This window comes from Hylobates moloch, unplaced genomic scaffold (assembly GCF_009828535.3).
Source record: "Hylobates moloch isolate HMO894 unplaced genomic scaffold, HMol_V3 SCAFFOLD_36, whole genome shotgun sequence".
NCBI lineage: Eukaryota > Metazoa > Chordata > Mammalia > Primates > Hylobatidae > Hylobates > Hylobates moloch.
Genome location: NW_026652311.1, coordinates 2118711 through 2135168, shown reverse-complemented (window position 1 = coordinate 2135168; position 16458 = coordinate 2118711). Strand labels below are relative to the sequence as shown.

The 16458-nt window shown below is 37.2% G+C and overlaps 1 protein-coding gene and 1 pseudogene across 5 annotated transcripts in view; one reads left to right on the top strand and one right to left on the bottom strand.

The window, feature by feature from the left end:
- The window catches only part of LOC116463421 (serine/Arginine-related protein 53), a 453415-nt gene that overhangs the window by 175394 nt on the left and 261563 nt on the right, over window positions 1–16458 (top strand). The gene's annotated exons all lie outside the window — the stretch shown is intronic.
- On the bottom strand, window positions 3808–4722 carry LOC116463420 (large ribosomal subunit protein eL15-like; annotated as a pseudogene).

Here is a 16458-nt window from a genome sequence, read left to right as displayed (position 1 = left end):
AATTTTTGTTTAACGTGCATTGGTAATTTAAAAAATGAAACTGCTTTTGCACTTTTCTCATATGCCAGTTTGTTTTTTTTTTCTAACGGATTAAGGGCCTAAAGGAATAGAGGAAGTGAATGGACACTGATGTTTCAAAATATCTCATTTTGCCTAAAAGCAAGTACCGGCAGATAAATGCCCATAAAGGGATTTCTTTCTTAAGCCCCGTGGATTTTTTCCCTGCACAACTTTTTGTGTGAGTTAGAAATGAAAACCATTCATCTAGTGCCCCAAAGAACGGCCTTATTGAATGGAGTAACAGTGTAATGTACCATTGAAGGCAGGATTGAAAGTGATTATCTTGTTAACTCTTGACAGTTACCGCCAGCTTGAAATGGAACCGGCAGGCTTGATTTGCAAATGAATTAGAGCTTTTTCATTTTGTGCCAGGATCATCTTTTTATATTCTGATATGACAGATGCTATGTTCCAGGCTTTTGTTTTTCTTCCGATTTATACTTGCAAATAAAAAACAAAAGATTATTATAGTCATTTTATTTGCATCTTTTCTTTTGGAGTTTATTCTTTGTGTAGAAGTTTTTAATCTTATGTTTTCAAAAAAATTTTTAATACTAGTATTGTTTTTTCCAGAATTAAATTTGATTAATTTAAGTGCAGTAGTAATTGAGGGAAAAGGAAGATTATATGGGCTTTCAAGAAATAGAAAATAGTTGCAAACAGAATATTGTAGTTAGTAAAAACTGAAACTTTTGGCTAAATTTAATAGCTTTTATTTCCCTTGATAACTATTGATGTAAATTCAAACTCTGGAGATGTTTGAAGAATAGTACAAGAAACTCCCATATACCCTTTACATAGATTTATCAGTTATTTACATTTTCTACACATTTATTTTATTATCCCTTCCTTCCTCTCCTCCAACTGTTTATAAATGTGTTTTTTCTTAACTAAAAAATGGTATATATAAGAATAAAGACATTGTCTTATATAACTATGAGTACTAGCTTTTGAGAGGTTAAAAAAAAGAACCTGTTTTTGTGTTTTTATCTTCTGATATTAGTGGAAATTAATTTGCAGGTTTTAATCCCCTCTGTCATAATGCTTCTGTTTATATTCAGGAATCATCTCAATGACGTATGGCAATTTCAACGCATTGTTAATGTATAACTTACAAACCTGGAACTTTGTTTTATTAGTTCAGATAGTTTTTATTATTGGGGGGTTAATATAGTTAAAACTTGTATATTTCATTTAGTATTAACTGTTCAAGGTAGTAAACATACCTGGCCCTAGTCTAAGTAATACACATTTTCCACTCATAAAGGTCTTCATACATACATATACACACACAGATTCATCTTCTTGTGGAAATAAGCCAAATGTCTTTTGTTATTTATGGATTCAAACTGTAAGGTTCTGTAAGTCTATTTTCTTTTTTCTTTGTAAACAGTCACATTTTCTTCTGTTGTATAACTCTTAATGAAATATGGAACTCACAGATAAATTATCCCCCATTCTACCACAATGGCTTTTCAGTATGAATATTAGCACTGAGGCCTATTTCCTGTAATACGAGGTCTTGCCATTCAGAACATGTATTATATCGATATGATATATTGAAAACCTTTATGAAAATGTCAGTGTGTTTATAAGGTCTGATTAATTGGATTGGTAAGCATCCCCATACTAAATAAGTATTACCCTAAGTCTACTTTCTTTGAGTTAAAACATGATAATAATCTTGGAGGGAAAATATGTAGAACCAGTTGAGAAGCAAGCAGGGACATTTCTTAATATTCAATCTTTGGATTCCATTCATTCTCTCTCCCTCTGTCTTTCTCTCACTCTTATTCTCGCTCTCAGGCTCTCTTTCTCATGGTAGTTGCTTGAGTCATGTTTGCTAACTGTATCTTTGTGAAATGTATAGTTGTTGTTTTTACAGTGTAACACTACACAGATTTAAGTGTTAAAAATTTTATCATAAACATGGTAATGACCGTATAAAATAACTTAAAATTGAAACATTCAGAGTGCTTCCTCAGTGTTGCCCATTTGCAAACTGAAGCCATTTGGCATTGTTTATGTATTTTAAGAATGCTGTTTATGTATTTTTAATAGATAAAGAGTATCCATGTAATGAATGAGATTTAAACAGTGTTTTTAATGTCTAGAAATACTAATTTTAGGGGTATGCCGAAGTGCTGAGAACATGTTTGGGATTTCATGTAACCTGTTGTATAAAAATTCAATGCCTGTAAAACTGATTATTCAGCATTATGCTAAATTATCTTTAATTAATGAAGAAAAAGCCATTTTTCTCCAGTGTACTGGAATGTTTCTTTCTGATTTTGCCAAGGTTAGTCTTTTTTTTTTTTTTTTTTGTTAGTTTAATAGACATTTATTCCTTTAGTTGAACAGCCTCTACACAATCAAAATACATGACTTAGGATCTTTTGTTTTTTTTGAGAAGAAATTTAGGTCTCAAGAACTTTTACGAACTTGCTATGAGTACTTCCTGGAAATCAATTAACTAAGCCTTTTGAAACCCCTGGAGAAGATAGGAGAAAATTGGTTCAGAGAAGCAAGCATTTAAATTAAGTCAGCAAAGTCAGAATTTAGAATTGGACAATTCCTTGTCTACATTTCCCTTACACTCAAATTCACTGTGGAAAACAGTGGCCTAGTCTCCTCGAAGATGTGATGGAAACAGAAATGCAAAGTGGTGGTATACTTTCACTGAAAGTGGACACACAAGTGATGGTCCAACTTTGTGGAATGGTAAGGATTTTTAGGGTAGTTTGGCCAGGAACAAGAGAAATAACTGCAGAAAACACATATGGTTGGAAACCATGCACTTGTGTGAGTTTTTCTGTAGCCTATGGGAGTAGACACAGTAGGTAACCCAAGATGTTTTTAAAACCGAATAGACTAAGAATGATGTACTTATAGTCAACTACTCCCCCCACCCCCTCCCGCAATGTGACTGAAGGGTTTCATAATGATCACAAATTAGTGTTATTGTTATGTATTTTAAGGTTGACTTCTAAGCTCACACTTGAAAGGTATTTATCTAATGGCCACTGGCTCACCAGCTTCCCACCCTAGCATATTGATTGCTAGCTTACCAACTTTAAGGCTAATAATTTTATCTAACATTCAATTTCAAAACATACCAGTGTTAATACCACTACCACTAACCATTGAATGCCATGAAGCCATGGCACTGGACCAGGAGCTTTCACCTTTTATGTGAACTTAAAATGGTACTGTGGAGACCGAGGCAGTTTTCCTCAGGCTAACCCAGATTTGTCCCCATAATTTTCTAAATATAATCATGACATAGTTAAGATGTCCTCCTCCCACCCTACAATTTTTAAAGCAAAGCCCAATTTAAAAAGTCTGTACCTGCCAAACTGAAAAACCCAGCCACTTGAAAGTAAACCAGCAGAGCATTGCCATCACCCCAATAAAGCTGCAGGTTTCATCACATGCACCAGACACATCTACAGAGCTAGTTTCAGTACTCCTCTTTTAAAGAATTTATTTTAAACCTATTATACTACACAGTATGTTTTATACACTGACATATAACGCCCTAATAAGATAAAGCAAAGACAAAAAAGTTTATCTTATTAGAAACAAGATACACCATCACTTAGTGTCTTCAAACATTATTGCACTTTAACTTTCTTATTTTGACATTCATGGAATAATCTGCAGACTAGTTTTAACAGACAAATAACACTTATAAGCAGACATGACTGCCCTAAATAGTTTATTAGGTATGAATTTTACAAACTTTACTTATATTAGTGGTAACGGTGGAGCTGGAGAGTGTTGCACCTTCTCCAAGCTGCCCAGCGAGAACCACTAATCGTGTGGTGGAACTTACGGCCCTTTCAAAGGCCAGGGCTCTTTTGGCCTGCAGATGTCGGCCCACACATTTCCCTGTGCTTGTGGACTGGTTCGGTGATCCATGGGTGTCAGGATTTCTTCTGATAGTTTTATGGAATGGATCAATGAGGATAACCTCAAAAAATTTCTATGAGGAATCTTCACCAAGCCAGTAAGAATTGAGGACTGTTAGAGCCCCACAGTGGCGTCCAGCTCACTGCTCTGCAAGGGACTGAAGCTGTGAGCAAACTTTAGCTGGTTAACACCATGATGGGCCGGGCGCGGTGGCTCACGCTTGTAATCCCAGCACTTTGGGAGGCCGAGGCGGGCGGATCACGAGGTCAGGAGATCGAGACCACGGTGAAACCCCGTCTCTACTAAAAAAATACAAAAAAAAATTAGCCGGTCGTGGTGGTGGGCGCCTGTAGTCCCAGCTACCCGGAGAGGCTGAGGCAGGAGAATGGCGTGAACCCGGGAGGCGGAAGCTTGCAGTGAGCCGAGATTGCGCCACTGAACTCCAGCCTGGGCGACAGAGCGAGATTCCGTCTCAAAAAAAAAAAAAAAAAAAACCATGATGGACAGGGTTGCCATATGTTGCACTCTTAGGAACTGGGCGTTTTCGGTCACCACGGCGAATACGAATATATAACGTAATGTTTCTTGGCCTTGTAGCCCAGTCTGCGTGATTTATCAGGCCGGATGGGGCGGGGAGCCCTGTGGAGAGCAGAGCTGGTGGTACTGCCAGAAGCGGACCCTCAGAAGAAAGCGCATGATGACATCAGACTGCTTTCTCCATAGCTCCTGGATGTACTTGTATGCACCCATCTTGGCTTACTGATGGCTGCCGCCAGACAGAAAGGCGCCAAGTTTAGCCTTTAGGTAGAATAATTAACATTCATCTTTTTTCATGTTACCCTCTTTTCTCAGACTCACAGTTTGTAAAGAGTTGAATTGATGTTGTGGAAGAAAAAATTTGTCTCCTTTAGTGTTTGTCTTATTGGTCCTATACTTTAGTTTATTTCTTTTTTTAAATAATCATTTTCTTTAGTTTTTCGACCAGTATTTTTATTACCTAAAATTAATACAATATTACCTTTTTTGATAGCAGACTAAAAGCAGATGGAAGAAGTTGATGATGTTCTCAACTTTTAGATTTAGCTCTCCTTTGTATTTTGTTGCATGTTTATTTCTTAACTTATATCTGTCATTTGGATTTTGAAATGCTAAATATTTATCTTAGTGATTGTCATGCAAATATCAAAATGAGAAGAATACAACACATCTCTTTTGCCTCTGGCTTCCTATCCCCCCATTTCCTAAAGTCAAAATAACCTCATATGGATATATAGTTTGAACACAATTAGAATTTAAATGATTTAGACCAGAGATCAGTAAACTTTTTCAGCAAAGGGCTAAACAATATATATATATTTAGGTTTTGTGGGCTAAGAGGCAAAATTGAAGGTATCCTGTAAACATAAATCTAACAAGAGAGAAAATATATGTCCACAGTTTTTGGACAAAATTCAAAGTATAATAATAATTATTGAGCACAATTTTTTGTAATTAAAATGCATGAATTTAAAAAATGGAATTCCTTTTGGGGAGCTAGCACTTTACTTGATTAGGGTTCTAAATTAATGTTCCTTGTTATCAGAATTGATTACAAACATTTATCTTTTAATGCTGATCTGTAATGAGATTTTAAACATTTCATCTTTGAAAATGTCTTCACACAGATAGGTATTGCCAAATTTGATTGCAATCTATGATCATTTTCATTGCTTGAAAGGCATTTATAAAATTCTGTTAGATTCTTTTCTTGATTTTTGTCTTTTAGTTATTATATTGCAGATTAATCACTTCCAATTGAAGTAGAAGCTCCTCAATTGTGCAGTTAAGTGGATTTGTGAATATGGAAATTTTCTGTGCACTTGCATTAAGGGCAGAAAAATACTGCTGGAACTGTAATTTGAGGTCAAAAAACATACTCCTTGAAATGTGTGTTGGAATGAATATCTTCTTTTAACTTTGACAGCATGGGAAGTATATAAAGCAGTTTGACATTACTTTGTGATTCAAGCAACATCAGTTGTTACTGAAATGACTTTACTGTTGGATGAATTTTGCATATAAGCACCATTTTGCCTTGTAATTTTAGGTTGAGCTCATTAAAATTTATTTTTATTTATTTGTTTTTTGTTTTAGAGACAGGGTCTCACTCTGTGACCAGGCTTATATGCTGTGGCAGGATCATGGCTCACTGCAGCCTTTGGAACTCTTGGACTGAAGCAATCCTCTCGCTCAGCCCCCACCTAGTAGATAGGATTATAGGCATGAGCCCCTGTGCCCAGCTAAGGAAAATGTTTATGTCTACTGCTAAAGCTAAAAGTGGTTTAGGATAAAAGTGGTTGAGGGGGTTCTTCTCAGTCAGAAAAATTGTCAGTATTGATCCCTAATGTGAAATATCACAATTAGACTTTACCACTGTTAAGACATCAAACTGCTGCCATGTGTTGGAATAATCAGGATATTCAGCATCTGTATCTGTCAAAAAAATCATACAACCAACAGTGGACAAGTCCACAAGAGCAAGTGAGGTTCACTGTTGACACTTCTGGTTGAATACCACATTTTACATTCAGGTATTTTTATAAAGTATTTGCTGATGAGTAATGCAGTGAATAACTGTAGGCTTTAAATTTTCACAGACTTACATTTTCACAAGCTTTGTAGATTTGTCCAACTAAGCCTCTTTCTGCTCTCTATTGTTAACTACCATGATATGTAACACATCTTAGCAGATTCCACATCAGGTTGTACTGAATGAGTGTTTTCTCAATTTTGTTGAAAATATTCTCATGTTCTATGCATAATTTTCATGGAGGCTAATTCTTAAGTCATTCCACATTGAGCACTGACTCCTCAAATAAACAACTGAGCAGTATCTCTGACATCTGGGGACTCATGAAGAGCCAAGCAAAAGCACTTGGACCCATTTGCCTTATCTCTTCACTGGACATATTGATGATATTCCTTGTGTCTTCAACAGTTTGAACAGCTGTTCTTGCTGAAAGTGTAATAGTTTTAAGCAAGTTTATTTTCTCTGGACACATTTCTTTGGCTGCAGTCAAACACTAATTAAGTCATCTTTGGTAAATGGCTTTCATTGGTTGGTTGACAAATACATCACTCAGAAACTCATTTTTATTTTTTTATTTTTGTGAAGAAATTCTGCTGTGATGAGATATTCCATTTTAAATGTTCTATTTTTTTGGACTATTGCTTTCCTGTGAGTTGGAAATACTGTAAAGAGTGTTCAGTCAAGTATATACTGTTTTTAAAAATCAGCATATATGCTATTTTTCCAGCAAAGCTGTAGTGCCATTGTATAATAAGCACAATGAATTGCCATTTAATTTGATAAAATAGTCCACACTTCACTGTGCCTTAAAAATGACAGTTGAAGGCTCCTTTTCTTTTCCTTTCTCATTTTGATATGATTCTTATACACTGGTATTAAAAATTAAATGTCACATTACAGCAATTCATAAGGCCCTTGAAACTGCGTTTAGTTATGCTATGTTACTGTGATTTTTCTTGTGCCCTGAGCAGCAATGCAAACTAATGAGAGTGCCATGCGTGATTTCTGTCGCAACTCCTCAGCTGTTGTTAATCGCATTAAAGCAGCCATAGAAATCCGTCTCAAAAAAAAGAAATACATAAAAGAATGAGTGTGGCTGTTTCCCAACAAAACTTTATATAGTGACACTAAAATATCAATTTCAGTAATTTTCATGTTTCACGAAATATTCTTTTTATTTTTTTCCCAGACATTTAAGAACGTAAAAACTGGTTTAACTCATGTGCTGTACAAAAACAGGAAATAGGCTGGATTTGGCCTATGGGCCATAGTTTGCTGATCCCTGATTTGTACTTTCGGCTTAATAGAATAAGCTAGCGCACTTTTAAATTCTCCATTGGCCTCTAAGTATTACTAATAAAAATTTGGTGAAAACTATCCATAAATTGAATATAGGTTTTTTTTTATTTTATGCAGGCAGATATAAAACCATTTATTGTGAGAAAGTAATTCCTAGAAGAATCTTCATTTGTACTGTCACTTTATGTGAACTAGAATAAAACAAAAGTCTTTCTTATATGCAGTGGTATTTCAAGCCTCTAGGACTTCCTCTATGCCACTTCCTCCTTCCTAGATGTAAGTTGTGCTTATTGAGCTTAGATTCTATTAGGAAGGATTGCAAGTAAATAAATAAACATAGATTATGTGGAACTATTGGGTAGCTTATATAATCAGTGGGAACTCTGGGAAACCAGGTTGTGAAAATTGACAGGAAAAGAAGACTGGTCAGCTAGTGTTACTGCCTGTGTATACCATGGTATCAGTATAGGTAGTATGCAGGCACTGACCACCATCGCCTCTGACATTGCTGCCACTGGACTTAAGCTCTGTTGCCACTATCACCGAGAATAATCTTTTTATTCTTGTCTTTAATTAACTCTTTATTCAAATTTCCTAGTATAATTCATGTCATCCTATATTTGGAATACTTTGGATTCAAAGTTCACCGAATTTGGAATGGTATTCAGATTCTGGGTAGCTTAAAAAGCATAACAAATACACCCAAGAAGAAGGCTGTAGTGAGCGAGCATGACAGTGGAATAAAATGAGAGAAGAATTCCTTGAGCAATTCTTGTTTTCCTTTGATTCTATCTTATAGGTCCCTGTATTAACTTCTGAAATATTTTTCATATCACATATTTACTAATTAATTAAACTATTAGTAACTAATGATTAGGTACTAATTGTATATTTGTGCAATGGTTTTTATACCTGTCTTTAAGCTCCACGTGACCTAGTCTATGTTGTTCATAATTGTATCCATAATACCTATCACAGAATCTGGCCCAGAGATAGTGCTCAGTAGTAGTTGTTGAATGAATAAATAATGTTTATGTGTGTGTGTGTGGTGGGGGGCAAATCATGATGGCTCTGGTGAAAAGGAATTGAAGGGTTTTGAGCTCAAGAATGAAGTGATTCCTTTTTTTTTCTTTTTTTTTTTTTGAGACAGAGCCTTGCTCTGTTTCCCAGGCTGGAGTGCAGTGGCGTGATCTCGGCTCACTGCAACCTCTGCCTCCTGGATTCAAGCAATTCTCCTGACTCAGCCTCCGGAGTAGCTGGGACTACAGGTGCATGCCACCACGCCCTGCCAATTTTTTGTATTTTAGTAGAGACAGGGTTTCACCCTTTTGCCCAGGCTGGTCGCAAACTCCTGAGCTCAGGCAATCCACCCACCTTGGCCTCCCAAAGTGCTGGGATTACAGGCATGAGCCACCGCGCCTGGCCCGAAGTGATTCATTTTTATAAGATTAGACTGGATGTTTTGGGATAGGTGGATGAGTGTGAAACAATGGCGAAAGTGGGGAAAATAGCTATGACAGAATTAAGAAAGACTAGGTTGGAGGTCATGGCAATTGAAATAGGATGGTGTCAGTTGATATAAATATAGATAGTTTTTGTGATTACTTAAGAGGTAGAATCAGTAGGACTAACTGATAGATTGTAGGGGGAAAGAGAAGAAAGTGAAGTGGTTGATTCCCAGGTTTTTGGCTTGAGCAGAAGGATGAATGATATGATCCTTTTCTGAAATAGGAAATACTGAAAAGGATCAGTTTTGAAGGAGGAACTCAAGAATTTAGTTTTGGATCTATTGAGCATAAGCTTTTTTTTTTTTTTTTTTTTTAGATATCCAAATAGAGATGTCAAATAGACAACAGGGTAAATGAATCTGGAGCTTATGAATGATATGCATTTTTCGCACATGTACATATAGGTTGCTATTAATGCTGTGTGTGAGGGTGAGATGGATTAAGAAGAAAGTATAGCACAAGACCAGGGCCCAGGACTGATCCTTGGGGAGCTCTTACCTTTGGTGGCTAGAGAGAAGAGCATGGAACTACAAGAGACTTGAAGAGCCATTTTTTTGAGAAAATGTAGAAAACCTGAACGATATAATATTATAGAAGACAAGTGAGGAAAGGCTATGAAGTATTGAACATTAGTTCAGCATGGGCTTATCAACATGAATATGAATGTTAGACAGTATCAGATGGTTCTAAGAATTGTATAAAGAGAAAGATGATAAAGTAGACTTTGGATTTAGTAACATGGGGGAACCACTGATGACTTTAGCCAAGAGTAATTTTTGGATGTAGTGGGAGGTAGGAAAGGGGAGATAGAGTATGTGTATAGTTCTCTCTTTCAAAAAGTCGAACTGAAGGGAAGCCTATGAGTAACATGGTAGCTGAGGAAACTGGTTCCAGGCCAAAATTCTATGTGTGACCAATCAGACATACCCACTGGCAATTACAGAGTTTTGCCTGGCAGGCCTCATGGAAGAAAGCTGCCCTCCTCATACTGGTACACGTACTTGGTACACAGCCAGTGCTTTGCAGTTTTCTGGAGGGAGATGCAGCCATACCCACCTCCCCACCCCCAGCCCTGTCTGTGCTTATCAGAGAGCTTCATGTGATAACAAAGCAGGTTTACCTAAGCAAATAATTAACTTGGGAAATGGATATATACATAGAAGCCACATAAAATAATTACTGACAATCAAGTGCCAGACTATCGGGAGTTTTCTATAAGGGCAATGCATTTGACCTTGATATCCACAGATTTAATATTCTGTCTATTCAGAGTAAGGTGGCCTGTTGTATGTGACAATTTGTAACTTTTGTGTGGCATGACTTAAAGCCTATGTTCTGAGAGGATGCTGTGAAGGAGTCATGTAACTTAGCCAGTGAATACAGCCTGCTAACTGCCCAGCACTGTATCTCACAGTGGCTTTGTTTTCTTCTGATGTTAATGTATTAGACAATCCTCATCAAAGGTCTGTGTAGTAATGGTGAAGTTGACAATAATTAGTAATATTTGCTAAATGCAGTATGCTGAGCACTTTACATGCATTATTGCATTTTCAACTTGGGACATTTGCAAAGATCCTAGCGCTTACCCATTAAATGTCAGGAAGGACTGTAAGTTTAGAGATTAAGAAATTATTATGAACATAGTCATGGTAGGAGTTTAATTGGTTGTTGTAAAATAAATATAAGAATTTCCAGATTTTGAGAAGAAGAGAATATTGTTTTAGGCAGATGAATGGATGAGCAAAATTATGGAGGTGATAATGAACTGGTTTGAGAAGAGTTACATATTGGCAGAAAATTGTTAGCTAGGTAAGGTAGATTATAAAGCAGGCAATGACATGAACTTGGGATATGAAGACATTGATGTCAGGGAGAAGGTATTGGAGGACTTTTGGTGGTTAGTGATAGGAGCCAAAACTAACATAGACAAAGTGGGGATACATTATTGAAGAGTTCACCATTTCTGTTTGCCTCGTGCATTGCGAACATAACTGTTCATTATCTGTATTTCACATTCTCCATCTCTAAATTGAATTCATCTATAGCTTGGATAATCACATACCAAAATTAGGAAGATTCTATTTGTATTAAATTCTGTAGATGTTAATAAGGGTGAACAAAAATGTAGACAAGATTTTTAAAGTGAACACTAGAGGTAAAAGTCATGTACATAAATAATTTATGATTATAGATAACAGGAAAAATGTGAGCTGAATGTAGACCCAGAATAATATACTACTCAATAAAGCTGCTGTGAGGATTTTTTTTAAAATACTTTTTAAATTGAACTAATAATTTTTTTTCATGGAGGACACTTTAGAAAAAATATAAACAATTAGAATGAACAAAAAAAGCACTCATAATCCCACTGTCAAATACTGTTTACTTTTTACTTTATATCTTTTTAGATAAACGCACATGTACCACACTGTACACATGGATGTATAAAACTTACCCTCTTACGGCCGGGCGCGGTGGCTCACGCTTGTAATCCCAGCACTTTGGGAGGCCGAGGCGGGCGGATCACGAGGTCAGGAGATCGAGACCACGGTGAAACCCCGTCTCTACTAAAAATACAAAAAAATTAGCCGGGCGTGGTGGTGGGCGCCTGTAGTCCCAGCTACTCGGAGAGGCTGAGGCAGGAGAATGGCATGAACCCGGGAGGCAGAGCTTGCAGTGAGGGGAGGTCGCGCCACTGCACTCCAGCCTGGGTGACAGAGCGAGACTCCCTCTCAAAACAAAACAAAACAAAACAAAACAAAAAAACTTACCCTCTTACATTTTGTAACATGATTTAAAAAAAAAAAACTTACTATAGCACAAGACCATTTGGTGAAAATACATAACTATGTCACAATTTTTTTTTTTTTTTTTTTATTATACTTTAGGGTTTTAGGGTACATGTGCACAATGTGCAGGATTGTTACATATGTATCCATGTGCCATGTTGATTTCCTGCACCCATTACCTCGTCATTTAGCATTAGGTGTATCTCCTAATGCTGTCCCTCCCCCCTCCCCCCACCCCACAACAGTCCCCGGAGTGTGATGTTCCCCTTCCTGTGTCCATGAGTTCTCATTGTTCAATTCCCACCTATGAGTGAGAACATGCGGTGTTTGGTTTTTTGTCCTTGCGATAGTTTACTGAGAATGATGTTTTCCAGTTTCATCCATGTCCCTACAAAGGACACGAACTCATCATTTTTTATGGCTGCATAGTATTCCATGGTGTATATGTGCCACATTTTCTTAATCCAGTCTATCGTTGTTGGACATTTGGGTTGGTTCCAACTCTTTGCTATTGTGAATAGTGCCACAATAAACATACGTGTGCATGTGTCTTTATAGCAGCATGATTTATAGTCCTTTGGGTATATACCCAGTAATGGGATGGCTGGGTCAAATGGTATTTCTAGTTCTAGATCCCTGAGGAATCGCCACACTGACTTCCACAATGGTTGAACTAGTTTACAGTCCCACCAACAGTGTAAAAGTGTTCCTATTTCTCCACATCCTCTCCAGCACCTATTGTTTCCTGATTTTTTAATGATGGCCATTCTAACTGGTGTGAGATGGTATCTCACTGTGGTTTTGATTTGCATTTCTCTGATGGCCAGTGATGATGAGCATTTCTTCATGTGTTTTTTGGCTGCATAAATGTCTTCTTTTGAGAAGTGTCTGTTCATGTCCTCTGCCCACTTTTGGATGCGGTTGTTTGTTTTTTTCTTGTAAATTTGTTTGAGTTCATTGTAGATTCTGGATATTAGCCCTTTGTCAGATGAGTAGGTTGCAAAAATTTTCTCCCATTCTGTAGGTTGCCTGTTCACTCTGATGATAGTTTCTTTTGCTGTGCAGAAGCTCTTTAGTTTAATGAGATCCCATTTGTCGATTTTGGCTTTTGTTGCCATTGCTTTTGGTGTTTTAGACATGAAGTCCTTGCCCACGCCTATGTCCTGAATGGTATTGCCTAGGTTTTCTTGTAGGATTTTAATGGTTTTAGGTCTAACATATAAGTCTTTAATCCATCTTGAATTAATTTTTGTATAAGGTGTAAGGAAGGGATCCAGTTTCAGCTTTCTACATATGGCTAGCCAGTTTTCCCAGCACCATTTATTAAATAGGGAATCCTTTCCCCATTTCTTGTTTTTGTCAGGTTTGTCAAAGATCAGATAGTTGTAGCTATGCGGCGTCATTTCTGAGGGCTCTGTTCTGTTCCATTGATCTATGTCTCTGTTGTGGTACCAGTACCATGCTGTTTTGGTTACTGTAGCCTTGTAGTATAGTTTAAAGTCAGGTAGCGTGATGCCTCCAGCTTTGTTCTTTTGGCTTAGGATTGACTTGGCAATGCGGGCTCTTTTTTGGTTCCATATGAACTTTAAAGTAGTTTTTTCCAATTCTGTGAAGAAAGTCATTGGTAGCTTGATGGGGATGGCATTGAATCTATAAATGACCTTGGGCAGTATGGCCATTTTCACGATATTGATTCTTCCAACCCATGAGCATGGAATGTTCTTCCATTTGTTTGTATCCTCTTTGATTTCATTGAGCAGTGGTTTGTAGTTCTCCTTGAAGAGGTCCTTCACATCCCTTGTAAGTTGGATTCCTAGGTATTTTATTCTCTTTGAAGCAATTGTGAATGGGAGTTCACTCATGATTTGGCTCTCTGTTTGTCTGTTATTGGTGTACAAGAATGCTTGTGATTTTTGTACATTAATTTTGTATCCTGAGACTTTGCTGAAGTTGCTAATCAGCTTAAGGAGATTTTGGGCTGAGACAATGGGGTTTTCTAGATATACAATCATGTCATCTGCAAACAGGGACAATTTGACTTCCTCTTTTCCTAGTTGAATACCCTTTATTTCCTTCTCCTGCCTGATTGCTCTGGCCAGAACTTCCAGCACTATGTTGAATAGGAGCGGTGAGAGAGGACATCCCTGTCTTGTGCCAGTTTTCAGAGGGAATGCTTCCAGTTTTTGCCCATTCAGTATGATATTGGCTGTGGGTTTGTCATAGATAGCTCTTATTATCTTGAGATACGTCCCATCAATACCTAATTTATTGAGAGTTTTTAGCATGAAGGGTTGTTGAATTTTGTCAAAGGCCTTTTCTGCATCTATTGAGATAATCATGTGGTTTTTGTCTTTGGTTCTGTTTATATGCTGGATTACATTTATTGATTTGCGTATGTTGAACCAGCCTTGCATCCCAGGGATGAAGCCCACTTGATCATGGTGGATAAGCTTTTTGATGTGCTGCTGGATTCGGTTTGCCAGTATTTTATTGAGGATTTTTGCATCAATGTTCATCAAGGATATTGGTCTGAAATTCTCTTTTTTGGTTATGTCTCTGCCAGGTTTTGGTATCAGGACGATGCTGGCTTCATAAAATGTGTTAGGGAGGATTCCCTCTTTTTCTATCGATTGGAATAGTTTCAGAAGGAATGGTACCAGTTCCTCCTTGTACCTCTGGTAGAATTCAGCTGTGAATCCGTCAGGTCCTGGACTCTTTTTGGTTGGTAAGCTATTGATTATTGCCACAATTTCAGAACCTGTTATTGGTCTATTCAGAGATTCAACTTCTTCCTTGTTTAGTCTTGGGAGGGTGTATTTGTCAAGGAATTTATCCATTTCTTCTAGATTTTCTAGTTTATTTGCATAGAGGTGTTTGTAGTATACTCTGATGGTAGATTGTATTTCTGTGGGATCGGTGGTGATATCCCCTTTTTCGTTTTTTATTGCATCTATTTGATTCTTCTCTCTTTTCTTCTTTATTAGTCTTGCTAGCGGTCTATCAATTTTGTTGATCTTTTCAAAAAACCAGCTCCTGGATTCATTAATTTTTTGAAGGGTTTTTTGTGTCTCTATTTCCTTCAGTTCTGCTCTGATTTTAGTTATTTCTAGCCTTCTGCTAGCTTTTGAATGTGTTTGCTCTTGCTTTTCTAGTTCTTTTAATTGTGATGTTAGGGTGTCAATTTTGGATCTTTCCTGCTTTCTCTTGTGGGCATTTAGTGCTATAAATTTCCCTCTACACACTGCTTTGAATGTGTCCCAGAGATTCTGGTATGTTGTATCTTTGTTCTCGTTGGTTTCAAAGAACATCTTTATTTCTGCCTTCATTTCATTATGTACCCAATAGTCATTCAGGAGCAGGTTGTTCAGTTTCCATGTAGTTGAGCGGTTTTGAGTGAATTTCTTAATCATGAGTTCTAGTTTGATTGCACTGTGGTCTGAGAGACAGTTTGTTATAATTTCTGTTCTTTTACATTTGCTGAGGAGTGCTTTACTTCCAACTATGTGGTCAATTTTGGAATAGGTGTGGTGTGGTGCTGAAAAAAATGTATATTCTGTTGACTTGGGGTGGAGAGTTCTGTAGATGTCTATTAGGTCCACTTTATGTAGAGCTGAGTTCAATTCCTGGATATCCTTGTTAACTTTCTGTCTCGTTGATCTGTCTAATGTTGACAGTGGGGTGTTAAAATCTCCCATTATTATTGTGTGGGAGTTTAAGTCCCTTTGTAGGTCACTGAGGACTTGCTTTATGAATCTGGGTGCTCCTGTGTTGGGTGCATATATATTTAGGATAGTTAGCTCTTCTTGTTGAATTGATCCCTTTACCATTATGTAATGGCCTTCTTTGTCTCTTTTGATCTTTGTTGGTTTAAAGTCTATTTTATCAGAGACTAGGATTGCAACCCCTGCCTTTTTTTGTTTTCCATTTGCTTGATAGATCTTCCTCCATCCCTTTATTTTGAGTCTATGTGTGTCTCTGCACATGAGATGGGTTTCCTGAATACAGCACACTGATGGGTCCTGACTCCTTATCCAGTTTGCCAGTCTGTGTCTTTTGATTGGAGCATTTAGCCCATTTACATTTAACGTTAATATTGTTATGTGTGAATCAGATCCTGTCATTATGATGTTAGTTGGTTATTTTGCTCGTTAGTTGCTATTGTTTCTTCCTAGCCTCGATGGTCTTTACAATTTGGCATGTTTTTGCAGTGGCTGGTACCGGTTGTTCCTTTCCATGTTTAGTGCTTCCTTCAGGAGCTCTTTTAGGGCAGGCCTGGTGGTGACAAAATCACTCAGCGTTTGCTTGTCTGTAAAGTATTTTA